General features: G+C 38.3%; 1 long non-coding RNA gene across 1 annotated transcript; it reads right to left on the reverse strand.

Annotated features, from left to right (window-relative positions):
• Positions 1–1,922: 1,922 nt before the first annotated feature.
• On the reverse strand, positions 1,923–15,738 carry LOC148225329 (uncharacterized). The gene is made up of 5 exons (XR_015801601.1): positions 15,648–15,738; positions 11,140–11,304; positions 3,630–3,698; positions 2,758–2,975; positions 1,923–2,274 (listed from the first exon to the last, which is right to left on the reverse strand). It is a non-coding gene; the product is annotated as an uncharacterized LOC148225329 (long non-coding RNA).
• Between the last annotated feature and the right edge of the window lie 7,912 nt (positions 15,739–23,650).

A 23,650-nucleotide genomic window follows, 5' to 3' on the forward strand; every position in this document is an offset into this window, starting at 1 on the left:
ATTGTCAAACAATTTGTATACGATCATCAGACCTTTGTCTGATGGAAATTTTTCAAATAACATTTCAATAGTTCTCCAGCTTAGAGCAGAAAGACTTTCTTTGGATTTAGTGGACATAAATAAACCTCTCAAAATAAAGACCAGCAAAAAAGTGCCTTATTCAGATGAGATTGCTACAAGCCAGAAACATTTTGGAGAGGCCAATTCTAAACTAGTGGATGGGTGTAAGGCCACCTGATGTAACAAAACATACTGCTAATGTTTAAGAAATCATGCCTTAGGATGCAGCTATAAAAGAGCTGCTTGAGAGTTCCTAGAGAAATTATTATTGTCAGTTCAAGTTAATGCTAATTAACTGACTCAAGTCTCTAGGAAGCCAGAAGATCGTCTTTCCATTTGGATCTGTAGTAGACATTGAACAACCTTAGAATGATCTATTCCTCATGTTTACCAAATGCAAGAGTTTACAGTTGCCTGGATGCCTTCATATGAAGTTGTCATATGACAATGAAGGCCCACATAGCCACTCACTCCCTCTAGGTGGGAAGGGGGGGGAGAATAGGAAGAGTAAAAGTGAAAAAACTCATGAGATAAGATACAAAAAGTTTAATAGGGAAAGCAGAAGCATGCACTGAAGCAAAGCAAAACCGGGAATTAATTCACTACTTCCCATGGATAGTCAAGTATTCAGACTTTCCCAGGAAAGCACAACTTCATCATACATGAAGGTGGCTTGGGAATAAAAATGCCTTCACTTTGAACATCTTTCCTTCCATTTTTCCACCAGACCTGTACACTGAGCATGATGCTGTACAGCATGGAGTATCCTTTGGGTCATTTTGTTCTCCCTTCCAATATCTTGTGCATCCTCAGCCTCCTCGCTGGTGGGGTGAGGAGCAGAAAAGGCCTTGGCTCTGTATAAGCACTTCTCAGCAATAACAAAAACATCCCTGTGTAATCAATGCTGTTTTCAGCACAATACCAAAGTATGACCCCATATCAGCTACTGTAAAGATAATTCACTCTGCCCCAACCAAAGCCAGCACAGAAGCAGTGACATACAAAACATAATTTCTCACTGCTACTGTTGACTCTAGTACAGCTAGATCACCCAGCCTTTATGAACCAACATACATAAGACATCTAAATAGATCAAACAGCATAAAATCACTGCATGTTGGCAAAGTTCCAGTAAGCTCACAGTTCATTTCCAAGCTGACTGAACCTAATTAAAGCATATCTCAAGATATAAAATTAGTAAGGATATGTCAGAAAGTAAGCATAAGCAAACAGATTCATAAAGAAGTCAGTGATAATTGGAATTTCAAATGGTGACACTAGCTTGTAATGTCAGCATAGTAACCATTCCTATGGAGATTAAGAATTCACTGAAAATTAATGTAGAGACTTTCACAGGCTAAGCAATGAAAGATTTGAGCAGATGGAGACCCCTTTGCCTTAGGGGCAAAATTAATATTCTCTAAATGCATGTACTTCCCAGAATGCTTCATGCCCTGAGAGATCTCCTACTTATTATTCTGCCATTTAATTGCAGGGGAAAAAAAATATTCTAAAACATTTTTAGGTAGCAAAGGAGAGGAAAAAAAGTGAGGTAGGATGCTGCATAAAGTGTGATGTCTAGTCATAGTGAAGATTTCCACTTGAGAAAATACTTTTGTTTTAATACCATTCAAAAGGTCTGTGTCTCTGTCGTGACAAAGCAAGCTGATCTCAGGGAATCCATTTACTGTCCTGCACCATCATATGACTGGCATGGGCAATGGTAGAGTTCTTCACACTAAATATATTATTAATATCACCAGTATTATCACAATTCCATAATTTTAGCCCCATGGTACAGAAGTTTTACAGGATGACACTGCAGTGCAGTTCAGGAATTTACAAGGTAATTAAATCTTCATGGAAATCTCTTTTTTTATTATTATTTTTTATTTTTATTTTTATTTTTATTGAAAAGTGTTCACAAATATGCAAGAAAAATAAATGGGTTGATTTTGTAGTGGGGCTATTTTGCGACAAGTTGGGAGGGACCACAATGGGTCATGAGGTCCAACCTCCTTGCTCAAGCAGGCTCACTGTAAAGCACGGTGCACAGAATTGCATCCAGACAGTTCTTGAATATCTCCTGTCAGGGAGACTCCACAATCTCTCCGGACAATCTGTTCCAAAGCTTAGTCGCCCACATAGTAAAGAAGTTCTTCCTTGTGTTCAGGTGGAACTTCCTTGTATGCCATGCCTTGTATTATACTAACCCTGGACAATGAAAACATACCTTTTTTTAACAATTATCGATTATCTTTTATATGTAAATATTCAATTCCTATAGAATATGCAGGTAGCATGAGAAACTCAAAACTGTGCTTCCCTTTGATTTGTTCATTATCTATGGGGTTTTTTAAAGGCTGGGACATGTATATTATTCTATATAAATATTTATATAATTGTTAATCATATAACAGAGTAAATTAATATCAAATTTTAACCTGTCATTTATTTAAAGTAACCCCACATCTGGAAAATATTACTGTAGGAGGAGGAAAATCACCTGCAATGATTATCTTGATAAAGACACATATTGCTGAATAACAGCAATATTTGCATATCGCAGAATATTCCTCTGGTCTTTTAAAATTATTGCACCATAGACATAAACTTCTAAGATCTCTTCATCTTGTGACATCATCAAAGTGAATATTTTATAGCTGGAGTGCTAGGAGAAATTACTGAACCCTGTACCTTAGTGGAGGAGTACCACTTGAAATCATAAAGGAATTAACACACGCAAAGCTAGCGGGTTTATGTTCCGCAGCCACTGCGTTTCTGCTCTACTCGGGAATGACCGAATACTTTGTAGCTGTTTTAGATACTGAATTACAAATAGTCATTGGGTTTTAAAAACACTTCCTGGAACATGGTATTTTGTGCCTGAAGCAAAGCACACGTTTTCAAGAAACCTGTAAAAGAAAGAAAAAAAATTGTCAAGGCATATCTTGTTGAGCTGCCGCCATTTAGAAAAGTTTTATAGGTTTGAAAAACACTTGATCTTAAGTGTCATCACATGCATCTCAAGGTTTGTTGATAGTTGATGTTCAAGGGAGTACAATTGTAATGTTTGCAGCCCTTAAAATTACAGTATAATTAAAAAAAAACAACCAAACAAAGAACCCCAAACAAAACAAAACAACAACAAAGAAAAAAAAAAAAAAGAAAAAAGAAAAGTATTTTTTTGCAGCTCAGAAGTAAATCTAAAATTCCAGGATGTGCTGCTTCCTGGGATGAATAGATATAACTGTTAATCTGTAGTTAACTGGGTTTCCTTTCTCAAATTGTGCCAGATCAATAAGGCATCTAAACATGAATTAACTCTTGCTGACTCTCTCTGCATTAGCATGTACTGTGGCCTAATAGAATTCTTCCTATCAAATTCAAAGTAGGAGGATTTCAAACATGTTTTAATAGACAAAAAATTACACAAAGGAACTACCTGGACATGTCTTAAATTTTACATTCAAAAAAATTTCCTCAAGAACAGAAAACACTAATTAATTAATATAAAACTTTATATGTAATTCTGATTTCTATCTCAATTAACAGAGCAAAATACATACTAAAGATCCTTTTTTCCTGTGGCAGAAGGCTTCCATCCTGAGCACCAGATAAAACACTTCATTCTGGCCCTGTGAGAGTTGGAGGGAGATCTGTTACCAAAATGGGAGGTCAGAATGTGAACTACGGGTGTATTTTCCATGAATTATTGACTGAGATTTTTTTCCAGTAATAGGATAAATGCCTTCAGAAAAGAAGAACTAGGAAAGAAGGAAGTTTTAAGCTTTATTTTCTCTGCATGCTAGAGGGAGGGAAGAACAGCACCATTTCATTGTTTATTTTAAGAAAATATCTTTTTATATAGAGATCCATTATTACCCTGGTCACTGACCATACCAAAGTAAGAGCAGTTAGGAAATGTATTTCTTTTCCATTTCGAGTTACAAATCAATAATTCCTATACTGCATTTAATCTGCCTACACTAACTTACATGCTCAGAGCTCAACAGTGGCTGCTTTTCTCCTGTGTCCACTGAGTGCATCTCCTGTTCCAGCTTTATGGTGTCTTATCCCTCCCCTTTGCACAGAAGAAAACAGTGACAATCAAGCACCTCAGGCCTCACTGTGGTGAGTCAACTGACAGCTTTCACCATAAGCCCAGGGCAACTACTCCTGACAACCACTTTTAGTGTCCAACAACATACTTTGTGTTTTTGCTCATTGCCTTTCCCACATTTATGCTTCCTTTGTGCAGAGCCAGCGCCTGAAAAATGCTAAATAGGACACTGTATAGTTTGGGGATGCACGGGGGCAGGAGGGGGTGTGTGCCAACTCAAAGTATGTTCTGCTCATCATTTAAAACAGAAACCTGGAGAAAATAAGCTTAATCTTCTGGTTGTTTGATAATGTAATGTAAGTCCCTATGACCAGGCTTTTTGCCATCTGTATTGGAAAGATTAGAAAGAGTATCCAAGACTTGCTTATTTACTAAATCATAGGGTGCAGTAGATACATAATCATTTAATTATTATTAATAATAGATATTTTCTCATAAATTTCTGTGATGTGGATGCCAAAAGCATTTTCTTTGTATGTATTTTTATGGTTCTTGTAAATTTTTTGCTCCATTATAAAACAGAGCAAAGAGTTTAATTAGAAAGTAAACTTTACCTTTTTTTCTGATTTGTGTATTAAAATGGTATAAAGTTGGAGGCATCTTAGTCCATAGCAAAGTATTTCTACCAGGATATGAAGTGAATTAACATTTCAGCACAGAATCAGAACTTTTTTTTTTTTTTTGCCAAATGGTTTTGTTTTGCAAGTGAAACTAATTTAGTTAAGCATTTTTAAGTACCAATATTCTTTCATAAAAGAAAATATTGACTAGCTCTATATATTGACAGATAAATCAAGTTGGGTAGATTGTTTGGTAGATTGAGTGCTGGATCCACTGACCTTCAAATCTATCATGTTTTACAATGTATATTCAATCGCCTTACAGCAATACACTTCTTTATTCTCTGTCAAGCATATACCTGATGTAATGTGTGCTCTATTGTCAAACAAAATAATTATTATTTCCATGGAGTATGGTATGCAGGTGGGAGAAGAGGAGAGAAGTAAAGGTTATTTTAATTTAGTTCTCAGTTCTCTCTTGGACAACTTGCTTAGCTCATCACAAATACATCACTACATAGCTCAGCTATTCCTGATACACTGCCTTCAAAAATGTATTATTTATGGATGCAGTTATGTATTAACTCAAATGTCTGGAACAATTCCATGACAGAGATTCAAAGGGAATATTACACCTTCTCAACAATTTGTAGTAGTCTTTTCTTAAGCTGATGAAGTGATTAAAGTTAAATGCACCATGATCCCTGTTGCTGCACATCTATGTTCAGAAGATACTATTTTACTTAATTGCCTTTCTAAATCAGAGAGTTTTGTTGCTGCAGCAAGAGCATATAAGGGAACAAGAATAGCTACTGCAGAAGGAAAAAGCAGTCAGCATGATGCACAGGGAAAAGTTAATAGCAAAAACAGAACTGGTCTACTACATCTGCATTCAACAGCTCCCTAAAACAAAGTACTATTGGATTACATTACTCAGTTGTGTGTTTCTGTGAAATTCTAGAGGCATCTAGACAGGATTAAATAGGATAAGAGTGTTCCCCATGATAATAAACATTAAATCCATTGACTGAATGACAGACAGAGGGTGATCCTGTTTGTGTGTGTGTGTGCGTGCGCACACCGTGTGCTCCCCTGCATGTGGTGGCCCCTGTAGGCTTGAGTCATTCGACTGCATTTCTGGCAGAGCCTATTATTCTGCATGCACACAGCCAAACACATTAAATATTTATCATATTGGAGCAGAGGGATGCTGCAAATGTGGAGTGCTGGTAACAATCTCGTCCAAGCATCTTCCTAATAAAGTGCAGATGTGATTTCAAAATGGATGGGAAGTCCAGAGCACACGCATGCGCATACACATGCATGCACACAAAATACACTGTGGCTTATTTGTGCTATGCCTCTTATTGATCACTACCAGATGGGAGGGTAAAGCAATAGCTGACAGATTAACCATATGGATCTGCTTTAATTCACGCTGAGTTATAGGTTTGCAATTCTCTCTTCTCACTTTTTGGCTCAGAAACCTACAATTTGCTAAGTGGGAAAAAAATGTAAACTTACTGTAAAGAGTACATTTCCTTCATAAGCCTCCTAATGCCACTCTCAGGAGCTGAGCTATCTTCCCCTACAAGAACTGCAGCTTCAGCATCTCTTCCTAAAGCCACAGTCAGTACCATGAGCGGGAGATTTTGTTGCAGACTGACGAATGAGAACTGTTTCAATACTGATGAGTCTTGCAGACAATAGATTCTAACTGAAGAAGCTTTGTTTAAGATTCTGCTTTTCACAAAGCTGCTTCAGCAAGCCTCATATAACATTCCAACAAAAAATCCAGAGGCCGCGGTCAAGGCATTGTTCTATTCTGAAAACTGGGAGACCTCAGCAGTTGCCTTGAGCTTCAAAGCCTTGGTTCTGGAAGCTTCCTAAATATTTGCTCTTCCTACAAGAGTCAGGTAGAGCAGGAGTTACAAACTGTCTCAAAGTAACAAATTAAAACACAGTCTCCCTACCCAACTGCGACCTTCTGAGACTCGTGCATTATGCATTAGGAGGCTGGGGTGTAAATGGGTATTTCAGAGACGTTTAAAGGGGAAAAAAAGAAAAAAGTTCTAATTGATGAAAAAGGCTTTTTGGTCTGTCCGTTAAAAGTAGATTTGTAACAATGTATTTTCAGTACAGTTTAACCTTTAATTTCTGTTGTTTTGATTTCACAGTCACCTCCATCCCACTTCCAAGGGCAGAGGGCAAACAATCCTTTACTGCTCATAAGTTTTACTTATATATATATATACACACCACTATAGTTTTCTAACCTTTCTGCTTTTCAAATCCATCACTTATGCCTACTGCCAAAATAAGTTGCTGCAGACTTTTCAGTTCTCTCTAAGTCCATAAAAGAGCTCTAAAAGCAATGTCATCAGAGAAACAACATACAGGGTCAAGACAGAATGAAGAGAGATGCAAACTTGAAAATTAGCTCTAGAGAGAAATGTTTACCATGCTTCAATGTGCTAGTCATATCTTCTGAGGGTGACAGGCAGATTCCAACCTGTCTGACACTAAAACGCTTGAATCTTTTCTTTCCTTTCTTGAGTCAAGAAAAACTGTGATAGCCAGACTTTCAATTAGTCAGTTTTGTCCCTCAGTTTTGTGACTACTTCTGTGCAATCTTGGACAGCTGGGGGTTTTATTAAATTTTCTTATCCCTAAAAAAGGAATAAACACTAATTCATGCACAAGAATTTCTAGGGGAATTAGAGAAGCATTTTCAAGCTCATAGTTAAGAGCTGAGCTCCATCTACTCTGCCTGGACATAATTCTAAAACCACAAAAAAGAACATAACACCCTATCTGGTAAAGTATTCTCAGTTAAAAATTTAATAGCCTGCTGGAACAAATAGCAAAAGTCCCGCTGATTTTAACACAGTTAGGATTTCACCCCACTAAACAAATTTCCTAATGGAAGTCATGCACTTCAAACATTTGCACAATAAAGCCATATATATTCAGTTTCAGCAAGGTATTTTGTAATTCATGCATGACTGATGCTTTACAAAAAAAAAAAAAAAAAAAAAAAAAACCACCAACAAAAACAACAAAAAACCCCATTAAATAAAATATCAGTGTTCTGTAAAAAACATGGTGGTTGGCCTTAAGATCATGCTATTTGTAAAAAAATCCTATTTTTAATATCAGTGGCTGCTAGAGAAAGGAATTAATTTTCTGCTATCGATTTTGATAAAAGCTAACAGCTTAACACTGTAATCAATGTCCAAAGACACATTTTAGAAAACATAAGGACATTTGTATATTTGCAGTGTTTTCCCTTCCTCAGCACGAGAGTTCAATTTGCTGTTGCAGTGTTGGTCACCTACCAAGCCTGTGACAAAAGCAGTTTGGGAATCTATAGCTCTCAAATCCCAGCCCTGCACATTAGCAGATAAAGCACACTGTTTCCTTCTGTGCACATGCTGCTCTGAGGGAAGGTAAGACTGAAGCCATCCTACAGAAACTATTATTTCACCATAAATGAAGGAATGTTACAGATGCTTCTCTGAAGGTGAACACCAAAGAGCAACATATGAGAGCTTCTCTTGACAGTGGAGGCTCTGTACGAGACTTGTGTGCCCAGCACTACTGTTTACATCTCTGTGGAGAAACAAGATGACATCCTGGTGATACAGCATGAGTCATTTACTCAGTGACACAACTCTTCATTACTGGAGTGTGCTGGCCCTTATTTCTAAATGGTGTCCCTGGAGCCACACCGGCAGAAACTTGGAAAGAAGCAAAGCTGTACTGAGGTCCTTCAGTTTCGGCCCAAGGCTAATGCATTTGTGTATTACCTCTGAACCTGCACAATTAATGGAACAATTAATAGGATGCAATGAGAGGTTATTTAGATTCAATCACTGTTGTAACGAAGAGGAGGAAAAAGAGACTCAGGTTGATATATTACATACAGTCAAAAGGGCAAACTGGACACACTGGGAACCAGGTTAAAATCTTGCAACTGTTGCCATAAAGTATAGCCATTAAGGCACGAACCAAATGCTTTTTTCTAACAGAAGAAAGAAAGTTTACTTTTTTTAGAAAGCAGCTTGAAGGCCAAATTCAGTACAGAGTATGACAGGGTAGATTTCCTTCAGCTCTATGAATGTGCAAATCCAAACATTCACACTGAAAAGCCAAATTCAGAAATGCTGTGTTTCAAACTGCTTTCACCAAACCAGAAAAAAAGCAACCAACCCCTGACAGACAGCTTTGCTTCTAAGTTTTCCATCTGCATTTCAGCTCCTATTCAATGTTAGGTAAATCATCAGAGTACCTGAGCAGGATTTAAATGACAATGTGGGTGCAAGTCCCTCCAGTGCAGGCAGGGGCTGTGTTATTTGCTTACTTGAGATGCCACATGCAGTGTACTGCACAAATGTTCAGATCACAACTGTGTTGGTAGAGCCTCTGAGTGTAGCTCAAACACACTCATCAGCTCTGCTGGGTTTCTTGATTTAGCATTTTTGATATCAGGAAAAAGTAATATCACTTCTGATGTCAGGTGAACATGCCATCTACATGTCCATGTACCAGTGTTTAATGAAAACCTACAGATGCCACCATACATAAAAGTATGTAAGAAACTTTAACTGTATCAGTTATACTCGTTAAATAGGTGTGCATATGATTTATAAAAATCCTCATGACACTGCCTAAAGTTCCGAGTTTGTGTTCTGGCACATCTGTGATAACAGATTAAAACTAGGTGATGCAAGTGTCCTTCTGCACCTTCCTGACAGATGCTGCTAGGCAGTGAAATGGACCTAAATCAAAGTTGTGGGCTGTAACCACTTCAACTGTCTAGTTTTAATCCATTGCCACAAATCTGCTGGATACCATAGAAGCAGTTATATTGTCCAAAAGTGCTTTTGTCAGTATAGCTCATTTCACACATTGAACCACTGTGAACTATGCTAGCCCTAGCACTTTTTTGCTAGTATAACTCTGATTCCATTAGTAGGGTTTTATTGGAAAGTTATCCAGTAAAGCTATCTGTAAAGCCAGGTCTTTCATTAGGAATGAAACTGCTAACAAGTTTGACATTTAAATTACCATTACTAGCCAGCTGAGTTATCTTGCTGAAATGAATGGGCCATTTGGACCTCTCAGAACTACTGCTGCAAGCTGTTTGCTCTCTCCCCTGTGATTCAAGTTCCTGATAGTTTTTTTGTTTGGTTTGGTTTTGTTGCAAGTAGAACTCATAAAAACATCATTATTTTTCAAAATTCAGAGTATCAAACCACTGATACAAAATGGTGTCTGACCTAATCTAGCATTTTCAGACCTTCTCCAACCACTAACCTAGAACAGGGAAAAGTCTCTAGATTACCTGCAAAGCTCCCAAGCTCCTGCTTTGCCCAAGAAAATACACTAAGAATCTCATTGTTAATGCTCCAGTTCTCTCCTATGTGACTTTGGGCAAATATTTTTATTTTCTTTGCTGCTGTTTTCCTCTCTGGTGAAAGGGTCTGGTTCACTTCCTCTTGCCAACCTGCTGTGATGGACCTTGCAGGTCACTGCATGAGTAGGGAGAGCGACGTCTCTCTTTCAAATGCTTTAAGAAAACAAAAAATCACAATTTACTTTTGATCAAGAGACTGCTACCAAAAAAAACCCTGTAAATACATCAGTCGTGCTCTTTCTGGCTGCTGCTCTACTGAGTTTTTTAGTTGAAAGCTGCAGAAGTCCTGTTGTGACAGCCATAGGGACTCTCAGATAAGACTTTGGCTACATGATGGAAGAGGCAATGCTGCAGGTGTTCACGTGGATCAGAAAAAATATACCATGGCAGCTCCTGAGAAAGTAACAAACTGTGCATTTGAAAGACTGTGAAATAAGCAAGCGGCACGCTGAAATAAAGATATTTGATCATCCAAGAAACATGGCCCTGACTCATCCAAGGGTGCTTTGGGACAGCCCCAAGCTGTATCAAGTCACATGGTGGCTTTGCTGCTTGTCAAAAATCAGGACAGCTCTATTTGCCTTGAGTTAACTGGTTCACATGTCCCTTGCCTACAAGTGATCTCATGTTCATTAGGATGTCAACTTTGCAAAACAAAAAAAAAGCAATTACAGACAGTGAAAACCCACAGTAAGGATTTGATGGGGGGGAAGACAAAATGCACAGACGTCTTGGGTAATCAATATCTTGGTTTCTTCAGACTTATTTATCAATTCTATAGACTGTGGATTACAGTATGCAGGTACTTCCAGATTCTGAAAAGATCTTGAAAAATCAGTGGTTACTAAATAAATGTAAGCAGCAGAAGAGTGCTCTTGATTTTGTACGTGAAATGAGAAAAAAAAAGACACGGGAGAAGGCTTGACATTCCTCTTCCAAGGACACTAACACAGCCCAGAATTACAGGCCCATCTCACCTTCTTCATGCTTCAAAGAGTAACGCCTGCAAATGGAGGCAAGGCTGTCCCACATCCTTCCCTGTTTGCTTTCATCATCTGCAGTGTGCTCGCTCAGGGGCTGACTAATGCTGCGTAATTGACAGATATCCACACTCTGGAGCATCATGGCCTGGTAAGTAACAGCTGGGAAGAAAGATTCTTGTTAAATAAATAGAAATAGATTTAGAAGGCAAGGATTTTAACTAAAGCTAGGTCTTCTGATGTATATTTCTGACAGCTCTTTCACTTGCACTTAATGCTTCAAGATGTACAAAAATCTGCATTATTTAAGACAACTGGTTTTCTTTGCCATCAAGTGTTTCTGAAGCTGCATTTTTATAGTTTGAAAGCTACTATGCTAACTTGGTGCCATGTATTTGAAAACTGCTTGCTAGAACAAACAAAACCAAAAAACACATTATTTTCATTTGCTGCCTTTTTTTTTTTTTTATAGGACATTGCAAGGATTCTTGAAGAATAGAGAAAAAGGTGGCAGGAGCATTTCCTAAGGGAGATAAACATAAACCTAATTTTTCAGAGTTATGAGAACTGCAGATAGTAAAAACACACACAAAGCCAGGCATAAAGCAGAGTAAGGTAGAAATGCAGAACACAGGTCAGGCTTGCAATAGGGTCTCAAGGGAAAATGAGGAACATTACTAAGCTTTACCCTTTGGGTTCACACAACTGCCACAGATTGTTTGCTGGTTTCACCCGCAGGTGGCCAGATAACATTTGGCAGTTTCACTTTAAGATGGCTTGTAGTCAAATTTCGAGCCGAATTTGGTGGCATTCTCATATCAGATTCAAGAGCTTGGTGCTCAGGCCTGCTCAGAGAGTGAAGAATTTGGGTAAAACAGTGCAAGCTCACAGGTACTTAATCAAAGAAAACAAAAAATCTTTTGCAGGTTTTTTTCCCGCTCTCTTTTTTTTTCTTCTATGGTTTTTGTCTTCTTTTTTTCTTCCTTCAAACCTACTATACTGGTTCTGTATGATACACAGATCAGACTGACTTAAAAATTTCACAGAGATGGCTCTTGACGTAAAACCAAGATATTTGTGCTTATCTCTCTGGGCACAGTTCTGTACTCCCTGCTGCCTATTTCGCTCCAGTGACTCTGCTTTCAGAACTCTCCATACAGCATGGCTGGTTCTTACAGGGTTGATCAGCAATAAGTGTTTCGGTCACAGAGGTTTTCAAACACATGGGAGAAAAACACCCTGATCAATTTAGCTATTTGCACCACTGGACTAATCCAAAAGATACATCCTTTCGGGTAACTCTGATAATCAGGCCATTTTTAATCTCCTCGTCTTCCTTCTTCTGCTACACTTTCCTCTCACTGAACAGAAACACTAACCAGGTGAGTGAATGGGTGGGTGGTGGTGTGGTAAAAGTGCTAGCTCAGCTTGCTAATGACTTGAACTGCTCAACTTAATGACAGATTTTGGCAGGTTCTGAAAATCATGATAGTAGTAACTGGCCCACATTGCATTGTTTCCCTCTAAGCTTCCTGGAATACACTAAACTGGTCAGTTTCTAAAATAATATTATTTTTTCATGTAGTACTTGGAAGAAAAGGCAACAGAAAAAAAACCCTGTTCTTTCACTTTCTACCAAGCCAATGATACAAATAGTTCATTAAGCAACACTGAGGACATAAATCACATTTTGGTTTTGTCTACTTCCTTTTCATAGATTTGTGGAAAGCTAGGAGTTGAACATTCATTAATATATCTTTTCTTATCAAATAGCAAAGTGTTTTATCAACTTTATTGAATCTGTTTTGATGGCAAATAACTACACTAAGAACAATGTAAATAAATGAGAACCAGATCATTTCAGTTCCCATTGGATATAAGAAACCAGGTTAATGTAAAGGTGGTACCAAAACCAATTGTGAGTGGACAAAAAAACCCTCTGTTTACTTACATAGACAGTGTTTAAGCCTAGAACAAAATTTATTGTGCCGTTTTTGTAAGGTGCATTTTGTTCTTCAAAATACTTCATAAATATTAGAATTCATATCCTAAAGTACTCTAGAGTTCTTCATTTCTTTTTTCAAATGATTCCATTTAGGAAGCCGCTTTAGAATCAGACTTTACAGACTTCTAAGAAAACTTGTTCCTTGTTCATGTATAAGGAGGAAGTGAACATAAAGGCTAGCACTGGAGGTCCAAAGCTCCAGCCTTCCATCTACTGAGATTTAGATCAGACTAAACCACCTTCTCTGCTTGTCTGGCTGTGTTTTCAGTGATAAGAATTCTTAGAAAGGGGGCTAGCACTTTGAGTTTCCAACAGTCACTTGATGCAGTTAAGAAAACCTGTCTTCAGCATGCAGAAGCAGCAGATTTTATCACAATTGGTGAAATTATAATTCATTATCAAGTGCTCCAACAAAATCTATCCACCCATAGAATCATAGAATAGTTTGGATTAGAAGGGACCTAAAAAGATCACCTAGTCCAATGCCCCCTGCAACGAGCAGGGACACCTTCCACTAGATCAGGATGCTCAGAGCCCTGTCCAGCCTGACCATGAATGTTTCCAGTCATGGACCATCTACCACCTCTCTGGGAAACCCGTTCTAGCGTTTTGCCTCCCATCTTGTAAAAAACCTTTTCCTTATATCTAGTCTATCTTCACCATGACCCCCATTGGTGCCTTATGGGCTAAGGAGCAGCCAAAGGCATTTCTTAAATACTGCATTTTGTTCCTGAGGAAGAAATCATCTGGGAACAGGTAAAGTCACCTAGAATAAGTTACTCCTCCAGATTCAGTCATTTCATTGAGTCTGTTTGAAAGAAACCTGGGAATAAACCAGCATGGGTGGCTGAACCATCTGCTGTTTCTCATTCAGAAAGAGTTTACACCCCACTCCTTGCTGTCCAGAAAAACATTTCAGAGACAGTTTTAAGGTACTTAGATCAGAGGCTGCAAGCAGAGAAGTAGCCATACCATAAATCTCAAATGGTAAGTAGCTCAAATGGTTATTAAGATTCTCAGGTGGGAATCCTAAACTGTATTGAGCATTATGAAAACATTGAAAGCAGTACTTGGGTTAGCTAACTTTTAAGTTACTTTGGAAAAGCCTTGGTTAACTACAATGATTACAATGTTGGCACATACCTAGGTTGCAAGATTTTTCAAGAAAGAAAACACCCATTTTACAATACACTGAGTAACTCTCAATATCTGTACTAGCAAGAACAAGAGCACCCCAATGTCCAGCTGGGATTTTACTCACAAAGATGGAAGTAAGTGTTGATAATAATAGTATGTCAAATACTGTCAAAAAGATGATTTTTGAGTAGGCCCAGTGAAAAAACAGTTAGTTGGTTTTGACCAAGTGTTACTTTTGCTAATGTCACCACTAAAGCAGGAAATTCTCAAGAAATGTAAAAGAATACATTTCAAACAAACCCCTTCCAAACTAACACTGCAAGGTCTCACAGAAATCTCTCTATATACTGTACTTACTCTGCCATTTTTGTTCTTGTTGCCTCATCCCTTTAATTTTTTTTCAAACTTTCATTCTTGAAGTAACTTTTCATACTGCCCGTCATTCACCATCTACCTTCCTAAAATAATAATTAACAGAAGATTCAAGTCTAATTTGCTGAAATCACTGAATTAATTATTTTCCACTGAGGAGTATAAAAATAAATAAAAATAAAGCAAAAGGTAATTTTTACTTTTTTTTAATTAAAAAAATGTGGGCTTGGTTTGTTTCGGTTTTTTTTAATTCCTTGAGTCACTATAACTTTCATTGCCACAGACTCTGGGAGTGTGACAGCATGTTTTAAAAGCATCTTCTAAATAAGTTAAAACCATGCCATACAGCAAACTGAAATGAAACAACGAATCACATCTCCCATGGGTATAAATCTGCAATATTTTTTTCAGGTTAGTTGTTTTATACTGATCTGCTGAGAAAGTGGTTGTGGGGAGGGCTTAATCCCCTTTCACATCATTCTTCCCCTCTTCCGCTACAATCTTATCCTCTTCTCATCCCTTTTTGACTGGTAAAACTTAGAGTCAGAAATATTTTCAGGAAGTGTTCATAATGCTGGTGACACTTCAAACATGCTAGAGGGAACCGAGAGAGAAAGATTAACTAAGTAACTATATTTGTACGCATTAGCTTAAAAAGCAATTAGCTCCTGTAACAGGAGACCTAACAGATTGGCGCCTAGCAAGAGTATATATGACTAATTCTGTTTGACTGTGTCAAGAAGAGCAGTTTGCCCACCAGAGAAGCTAGCGTTGCTATATAAGAAGCAATTCACTTTGAATTCGCATTTTTAAGCTTACAGCTTCTCTCAACATTTAGGGATATTTTTTCAGTTCTCTGCTTCTTTTTTTCCATAATTATTTTTGACAACTATGTCCCTCCTACTCAGCCCAGTGCAAAGCAATGCAGTGGAAAAAGCATTGTACTTCCACCAAGTAAATGAGTAGATGTATATTTTCTTGTCTGTCTAACCTTCTCCTCTTCCTCCTCTCCCAGGAAATCCCAGCTCCAAGATATAATAGAAGACAAAACCAGAAGATTCACTCTCCTAGAAAAAAAAAAATAGAACTCTATTCACTCCAGTGACAGCAACATCTGGCTTGATGTTAAAGATTTTCTCACCTCCTACCCACCCTCAGATTCTCCCTGGTGTAACGTGACCATCCCAGATGGATACATTTGAGAGTTTCTCTTTAGCCATTACTTTGGACAGTAAGACTGGCTTAAAGCAGAATTAGTTTGCATGTCGTCCAAACGAGGCCACATCTGAGCTTACTTTACAATGACACTTGTTCTGATGCAATTGCTTCTTGAGTCAGTGGTATCTGATATTGTGGTAACACAATGAAATCACTAGAGGCCGTGACAGCTTGTCCTTGTAGGTTTCTTGGCCTCTGGTCCTTGGGAGGAGGGAGAGGGAGGACGAGTGAAATCCTGCACAGCTTCAGGTTGCACAGCTCAGCAGCAACCCAACCACACAAAGCTGTTAAGTTCAACATCTTTACCCTCCTCCTCACCTTACCTATGGCTGAAGTCACACATTTTGTGTCAGCTTTTCATTACCTTCCTGGAAACAGCTTTAGAACACAAATCCATGACTTTCCACCTAACTGAGGCTGGAGAAAATTACACAACTCCCTCCACTTCCCTTTTAGTAATGCTATCAAATATTTTCAAGTCTTCAGTTCAAGCAAGTGAAAACATTTGAGGCAAGGCCTGAGCTACTGATTATTAGGTATCCCTGTAACACAGCTGATAGGTTTCTCACAAGCTTGATTGCAATTTTTGGTTTTTAGGTAGTATAGGAAAACTCCTGTAACCTGACACATATTAAGGGAGTGCAGGAATTGATAAACAATACAAAGACTAAAGATCAATTGCTTTGAGAATAACTGATGAGATCATTTACTTATGAAATAGCAGCCTTGACAACAAGGATCAGGTGTCCCTGAACTGGTTCCTGAAGTGTAGCCATAGCAGGTAATTAATATCAGCCCTGAGAGAGGCTAACATTTCTGCTCAAATCACATTGCTTTCTTCTATCTATGAGCTTTTCTGCAGGCTTGAGGCACAATGGAGCAGAGGAGGGAGCGCAGTTACTACACAGGCTCCATTGTCTGCAGAACACACTGCTACCTAGTAGTAGAAAAGGTAACAAAGAGACTGCTGGAGGGTCACTAAGAAATAAAAATAAAATAAAAAAATAAAAAAAAAAAAAAAAAAATCCAGAGCTAAAGCACTGGATATGCTTGCTATTATTATTTGGCTCAGAATACAGAGAACTTTCCAGGGCTATTTCCAGCCTTTGCAAGAGACTGTGTTCTCTGGAACACAGAACAGAGCAAGCTGAGTAGGCTTGCCATGCCCTGTCACACTACTCACAGCAATTTTGCCCTTTTTATCCTATACTTTTCTGAAAGGAAGTGTAAAAAGAGGTGTCCTAAACAGTTCAAAAATATAGAAAATACCAACCCAAAACAGCAAAAGTAACTAAAACCTAAGGCTAGCTTAAAAACAGTGTTGGAAGTCATACAGCTGCAGCCTTCAAAGGCTTACATTTTTCTGGAGAGGGGTGGAGAAGAGACCTTTGATTTAAAAACCACCATGGCCACAATGGATCATTTGATCTTTTGGTCCCTCCTGTTTTATTTTAATTAATGTTTCAAAGTAACGATTTAAAGTCAATCCAGCTTTATTAAAGGTTCATTGCAGGATTAAGGGAGATTTGAAACCAAGCCCAATACAGTCAGCAGAGACAGGCTCAAAATGGTCACTCAGCAAATAAAAAGCGTAGCATGCTGGTAGTGTTTTGAGCAGTCGGCCAATAAAATCAGGCAACATTTATAAATACTGTGTAAATTCTTTTCCTCCAGCAATGAAAATCTTTTAAACTCCCAGTTAATAGGCTTTTGTGCCACTTGTGAAACATTTCTTTTCATTTTCTTAAGAGAGAATTCATTCTAGTTTATTATTAAATAGAATCCTACATGTATTTGCATCAAGTACGCTGTCATTACCCAAACTAAATACAACATGTGTTAGCAACATTTTACTATTTGATTCCACTCTTTTTCCAGATTTTCAAGTTCAGAAACATCAACTAGTTTTCTAGTTGAAAGGGGTGTCAAGGCTCTAAAATACTCATGACTGAACACTCTTCTCTACATGGACCGTGTACAGGACAGAGAAGGAGCAAGGCTTGTGAAGACAATGAATTTACTTTAAATCTTTCAGAAAAAGCAGCTTTCTAACTCTTCCAGATAGATTGCATCCACTTGACAGCCTGCCTTGGTGGTATTAGAACTTTTTCTAGGAACTTGGTAGTATTTAATATAGATTAGGTCCCAATCTATTTATTTCACTCTCCGTTAAAAGAGTAGTAAATCTGAGATCTTTTATGAAAAAGCATTGTGTTTTGTTTGTCACAGGTATGAAAAATGTCCCTTTCTCCCTTCCAGGGGTAATGTTATCCAAGTCACAATACTGAGCTCCTCAGAACACATCTATAGTACAACTTCTGTTCAACGCTTCTGGCTTTTGCTGGTTTTGAGAAAAAAAGGGAGCAGCACATCAAAACTTCACATGTGGTGTAACACCTTGGAAAACACTGTACCCTTTCCACTATTTCTTCGATGGACATGTGAGAACAGAGGAATTGCCAAATCTGTATGAGATCTGGATCCAGTGGTAAGGGAGGCAGGGTATTTATTATCAGGAAAGAATGTGTAGCACAACAATATGAGCACTGGGGCTGCTGTGCAGAAGGTCCAGGATGTGCCAGCACAGCTCAGAGTTCCTCTGCTTCATTTGGCTCAGCTACTTCCCTCTCGTTCAAATGGACAACACTTCACAGCTGTGGATATATTACCCTCATTGCTTTTCCCCTGAGAGTGTGTCTACAGTGGCTATGGGGGGCCTCCATTACATTAGTGCTGCTACCAAAGCAAGACAGTGCTTACAGAAATGTATTTCAATCCTGAGGCCTGCAGACATGCTTTGGCTACTTTTGTCCACTTAATGAGAATATAATCTAGGGCCCAGCTGGTGTAAGTCGGCACAGAAGCAATGAGCCTAAGGAAACAGTGCCAATTTACCTCAGTGAGGAGCTGGCCCAGGGGATTCATAATGGATGGAGTTGTCTAGTCAAGAAGAGGCTGGAACAGCTCGAGATGACTGCATTTCTCCCCCACTTTCACAGTTCAGACAGCTTCTGCCAAATGGTATGAGCAGCTGGACATCTCTTTCAAATCCATATTTAATTCCCTAAAGCTGCATTGAAATGAAGAATCCTACTCACAAGAAAAGAAAAAAATCAATATTTTGCACTGCTTTTGCTTCAAATTTTAATGAACAAGGAAGGTGATGCTGTAGTGCAAGAAGAAATTATATAATCAGTCTCAAGATTGAGGAAAACAAGAAAAAAAAGCATTTTAAAACATTCTTTTTTTAATTGCTTATGACATAAATTTATTTATTAAGCAAATTTAACACCATTTTTACTCAAGTGAGTAGCAGTATTACAGTCTGAGAATTTAAATGATTGTGTAAATTAAAGGAGAAAATATGAGTTATTGTCATTCATGATATTGCCATCCATAGACAGAGATACTATAAATATATCAAACTGCTTGAATTGGGATCAGATTATTATTGAAATTAATCTTTCTACTTGCATTCTCTCCTTCATCAAAGAGTTTAAAAAAATTCAAATCAGTGAATAACTAGAGCTATGGATGGAAAATAGAGGTCCTTTAAATTCTGATAGAAATTTCCTTTTTCACCTTCCTAATTTAAGCAGAAGGAAGTCCTCTTCAATACCATTTGGTGCTAAAAAATTAATGAAATATACCTGAGATTCACCTGAACATAGGGAATAGAATATAGGAAAGAAATAATGATGTCAGGTAGTGTTATTGATTTTGTTGGGACTATCTAGATTATATGAGGATACATTACATTATGGAGTGGAACAGAATCCATGTAATATAGTGTCTTAGATTATATTTATAAATTCTAGTCATAAGAATCCGGTTTGAGGTCTCTCAAGTTCAATTTTCAGTCTCCTTAAAAAAGGCATTGTAATGGTATGCCCCACTAGACTTGGAAAAAAAACAATCTGAAACCCTCAGGTTTCAATTGATTAGATTAAAGAAGTCTGGTTTAACATATAGATATTTCTGAAATTTTTGTTAGCATTAAATACAACATTCCATCAAATGGACATCTGATCTCTTCTAACGCGTCACTTTTCAAAATTTAAATCTCTACATCTTTTTAATTTTCATTGATAGTCTAAACCAGAATAAGAAATTTGACCCCTTAGCAACACAGATGTAAGCTTCCACCGGAGACTATAACAACCATTCGGACTTTTTTTACAGATGGATCAAACCCTAAAAGCCCAAATAACCCTACAGTCAAACATAAGATTATATTAATCTCAATTTCTCTTTTTGTCCTTTTAAAGCTTGAAAGTGGCTTTTTCCTCTTAAACCAGTAGTTCATTTGTGGAAATAAACACAGGGAAATAGTTTTTCAGAGAAAGAGGCTCCATTTCTCAATCAGATGCAACTACACTGATCTTTTCTGCAGTGAAACAACATCATTTCAAACTCCACCAGTAAATAAACTGAAGGTGCTTTCTCTTTGTAAGTAACTTTCACTAAAAGCTAAGATATAAATGGTACACATACCTTATAAAGAGGGCATATTTGAGCAAATGTGCCTGGGCATGTCTTTTAGAACTTGTATTTTCCTGGTATACAAGGGATTCCTAAGACTGCCAGAGCTGGTGTGGTTTTGAAAGGTAAAACTGCCTAATCATCAGGCAATGAGAAATCAGATTACCTGCTTGACACAGCTTCAAGGACGACGTGCACACTCTGTTCCAAATCAAACTTCAAAAGAATACCATAATCAAACAAACTGCACATACAAGGTATCCAAGGACAGCACAACAAAGGCTGCTTTGCAGGGACAGAAAGAAAGAGGAATGGGAAGCAATATAGTTAACCCTCATGGGCAAAAGGATACAAACTCATAAAGGAAGTGAAAATTGAAGTATCCAAGTGTATTTGAACAAGGTAAAAAATGTGGAGTGAGTTTTTAATTAACTGCAAAAGTGAAAACTCTATGCACCTCCAGACCCATATGAACCAATCAGCTGTTCTTCTAAGGGTTTTCTTCACATTTAGAAAAAAGAGGAAAGCCAGAGCTGTGACTGAACTGTGTAATAATCCAGTAACTGAAAATTCTGAAGATTTCCCACCTCTGGTGACTGTTCACACCAATAGAAAAACAGTCATTTTCCATTACTGTGAGTGGGATAAGATCTGTGATAGATCTCTAGAGGATCTAGCCTTGCCAGGCAAGCATACTTCTCTATGAGTGAATCTTGGGGGGAAAAAAAAACAACCAAAAAAAGAAATCTAGAAAGCAGAGTCAGTGCAACTGCATGAAAAACCTACTTTGGATGTTGGTTGAGTCTAAGAAAATCCAATTTGGAGCAATGTTGGGTATTCTCTGTGTATAAATGAGGTTGGTGCAAGCATGACTAAACATGTTAGTTTTTCAAACCTAAGCATCTCAGTCAAACCGAATGAAACAATACAAAGAGTCTGAAAACTGCCCCTTCAAAAGGAAGATGTGTGGGTGGGGGTCAGGTGTCTTTGATGCAGGCCAGATACAGCACAGGAATGTGCAATATCCTGCTTCCTTCAACACCAGAAAAATCAAAGAGCTAGAGATCGTCTCTCTGCTCACAGCTCCAATCCTTCCAGCCAAAAAGTTCTCCACAGAGGGGACCTCTCTCAGGGGACTGCTCCAAGGCTGTGCTTGGCCATCTGTGCATCTGCTTTTTCTTTTCTTTACGTTTTCCCTTGGGGGATTTGTTGTTGTTGCTGCTGTTGTAGTTTTTTCTCTCCGCCTCCACATCCCACCACTCAAACAGCCCAGTGCCAGTCTACCCTGTCCACGGTCCTGAGAGGTGTTGGGCACATCTTTAGTTTGGAGACCAGTTCCATGCCATAAAGCAATTTAAGTTTTTGCACTCAGTGGGGTATTTATACTTACCTACCTTCTGTCTGCCTAAGCCTTGATGCTGCTGGGGGTGGGGATGTGCAGGGCATTTGGCAAGCACTGCACAGGTCCCTCCAGGCTGCAGGGCACTGAGCAAGCACAGCAGCTCCCTCAGACCCCCCTCTCTCCCCGGGAGCTGCCTCTGCGACCGGCGTGAAGCTCTCTGCCGACTCTAGCTGCATTCAGAGCAGTCACAAGGACTGCACACATATGAGCTCCAGCATTCTGCAGCTTAACACTCCACCTGTAAAGCAGCAGTCATACACCTCGACCTTCCAAAGGCTGTGGGACAGTAACATAAATTATATTTGTGAAGTACATACACGGAAATGTTATTATCAGCTGCAGAGCCCACACAGAAATTAATAATTGTTTACTCAGAACAGGCTTAGCTCTGAATGTACAGAAACAAAGGGTATTGAACAATGAAGGCTAGTGATAAAGGAAAAAAAAAATATGGCCACTTCCTCACCATCTCATGCATTGAGGCATGAGGAGCAAAATATCAAGTGATTAATCATTGAAACAATGAAATCTGCTATATAATATATGTGCAGGGATAAATTCTAGACTGAATAGAGAATATGTTCTCAAAATTCTTTTTTGTTATTTTTTCTTAAATTATCTTACTTCTACATTATATAAATTTTGCAAATATTGCTTTAAATGCAATGCAAATATTACTTGCAAAATATATTTTGCAAATTCTATTACTTACTAATGGAGTATGATGCATTTATCCACCCAGACTGTCAATCAGTAGTCCAAAACTTGCAGACACCCTTTTGCAGGAAAGTCTTAAAAGTGCCAGATAGTTGTATTTCAGTTCATACATTTGAATAGTTAGGACTGAGCAAAACCAACCATTCAACAATCTCAATAAATAAAAAAGAGCTCAGTGAAGAAGAGAAACAGCAGGAAAAAATGTCAGTGTGTGAGGGAGAAATTAGGAGAGAACACTACTGGAGGATGGAGCATACAAAGTAAGCAAGCAAACCAGAAAGTCAATTTTTCCCTCTTCCTCTGCCAGCTGCATGCCAGCTCTAATGAGAGCAGCAGCTAAGTATTCCTGCCAGCCCTCCAGGTTGGAGACGGCTATGATGACAAGGAATGTGAGGAATGAAGCACTGCTGCTGCTGTTACATCTGTTTTAAAATCTGACATCAGCCTCCCTTCAAAGCTAACTAACCCAGTGATTTTTGCAGCTATTAACAGAACACACTCGGTATTATTGAACTCAAGGTGCTGGAAGAACCAGACCCAAATCCATCCAGACTCACAGCTGGTTTGTTGTTATTTTACCCCTTAAGATTTTACTGTCCATACTTTTTGATAGAGGTGGTTCTTGGGCTTTTTTAATTCAAGTCCAGCTCATTAAAAATGGTAGAAGACAACTGTAAGCATGGTCTCCAATAAAGGTTAGAAAATGAAAATAATTTGGTCTCCGTAAAAGATACCAAAAAGTAAAAAGAATGAAGACAAAAGGTGGGAGATGAATGGCTGAGACTGGGAGTCCCCAGCCCAGTATGCCTGTCACTAGTAGTGCATTATGCCATAACAAAAAAATCAGCAAACTGGAAATTCCTCCTGCTGTGCACAAATTAAGCTAGAAATGACTGTCTCTGCTGCCTGTACAGAAAACATCAACCTCTATGTGATGCTTCACAAGCTGGGTATGTTTGGGTATCTCTAGAAGACAGAGAATGAGCAGCAATTTTCATGATTTAGCAGCACACTTAGGTACAAGGTGGTTTTATATCCATTCTGATGTGGTTCCTGTTAAAAGATCTTTTCGCAACCACAGGAGGATCTAAGATAGCCAAGGGGAAAATAATAATAATAATTTTTTGAAGTTCCAGACAGAAAAGGACTGAATGCCACTCACTGATTTAGAGCTA

The sequence above is a fragment of the Sturnus vulgaris genome, chromosome 1 (assembly GCF_052056855.1).
Source record: "Sturnus vulgaris isolate bStuVul1 chromosome 1, bStuVul1.hap1, whole genome shotgun sequence".
NCBI classification, from domain to species: Eukaryota; Metazoa; Chordata; class Aves; order Passeriformes; family Sturnidae; genus Sturnus; species Sturnus vulgaris.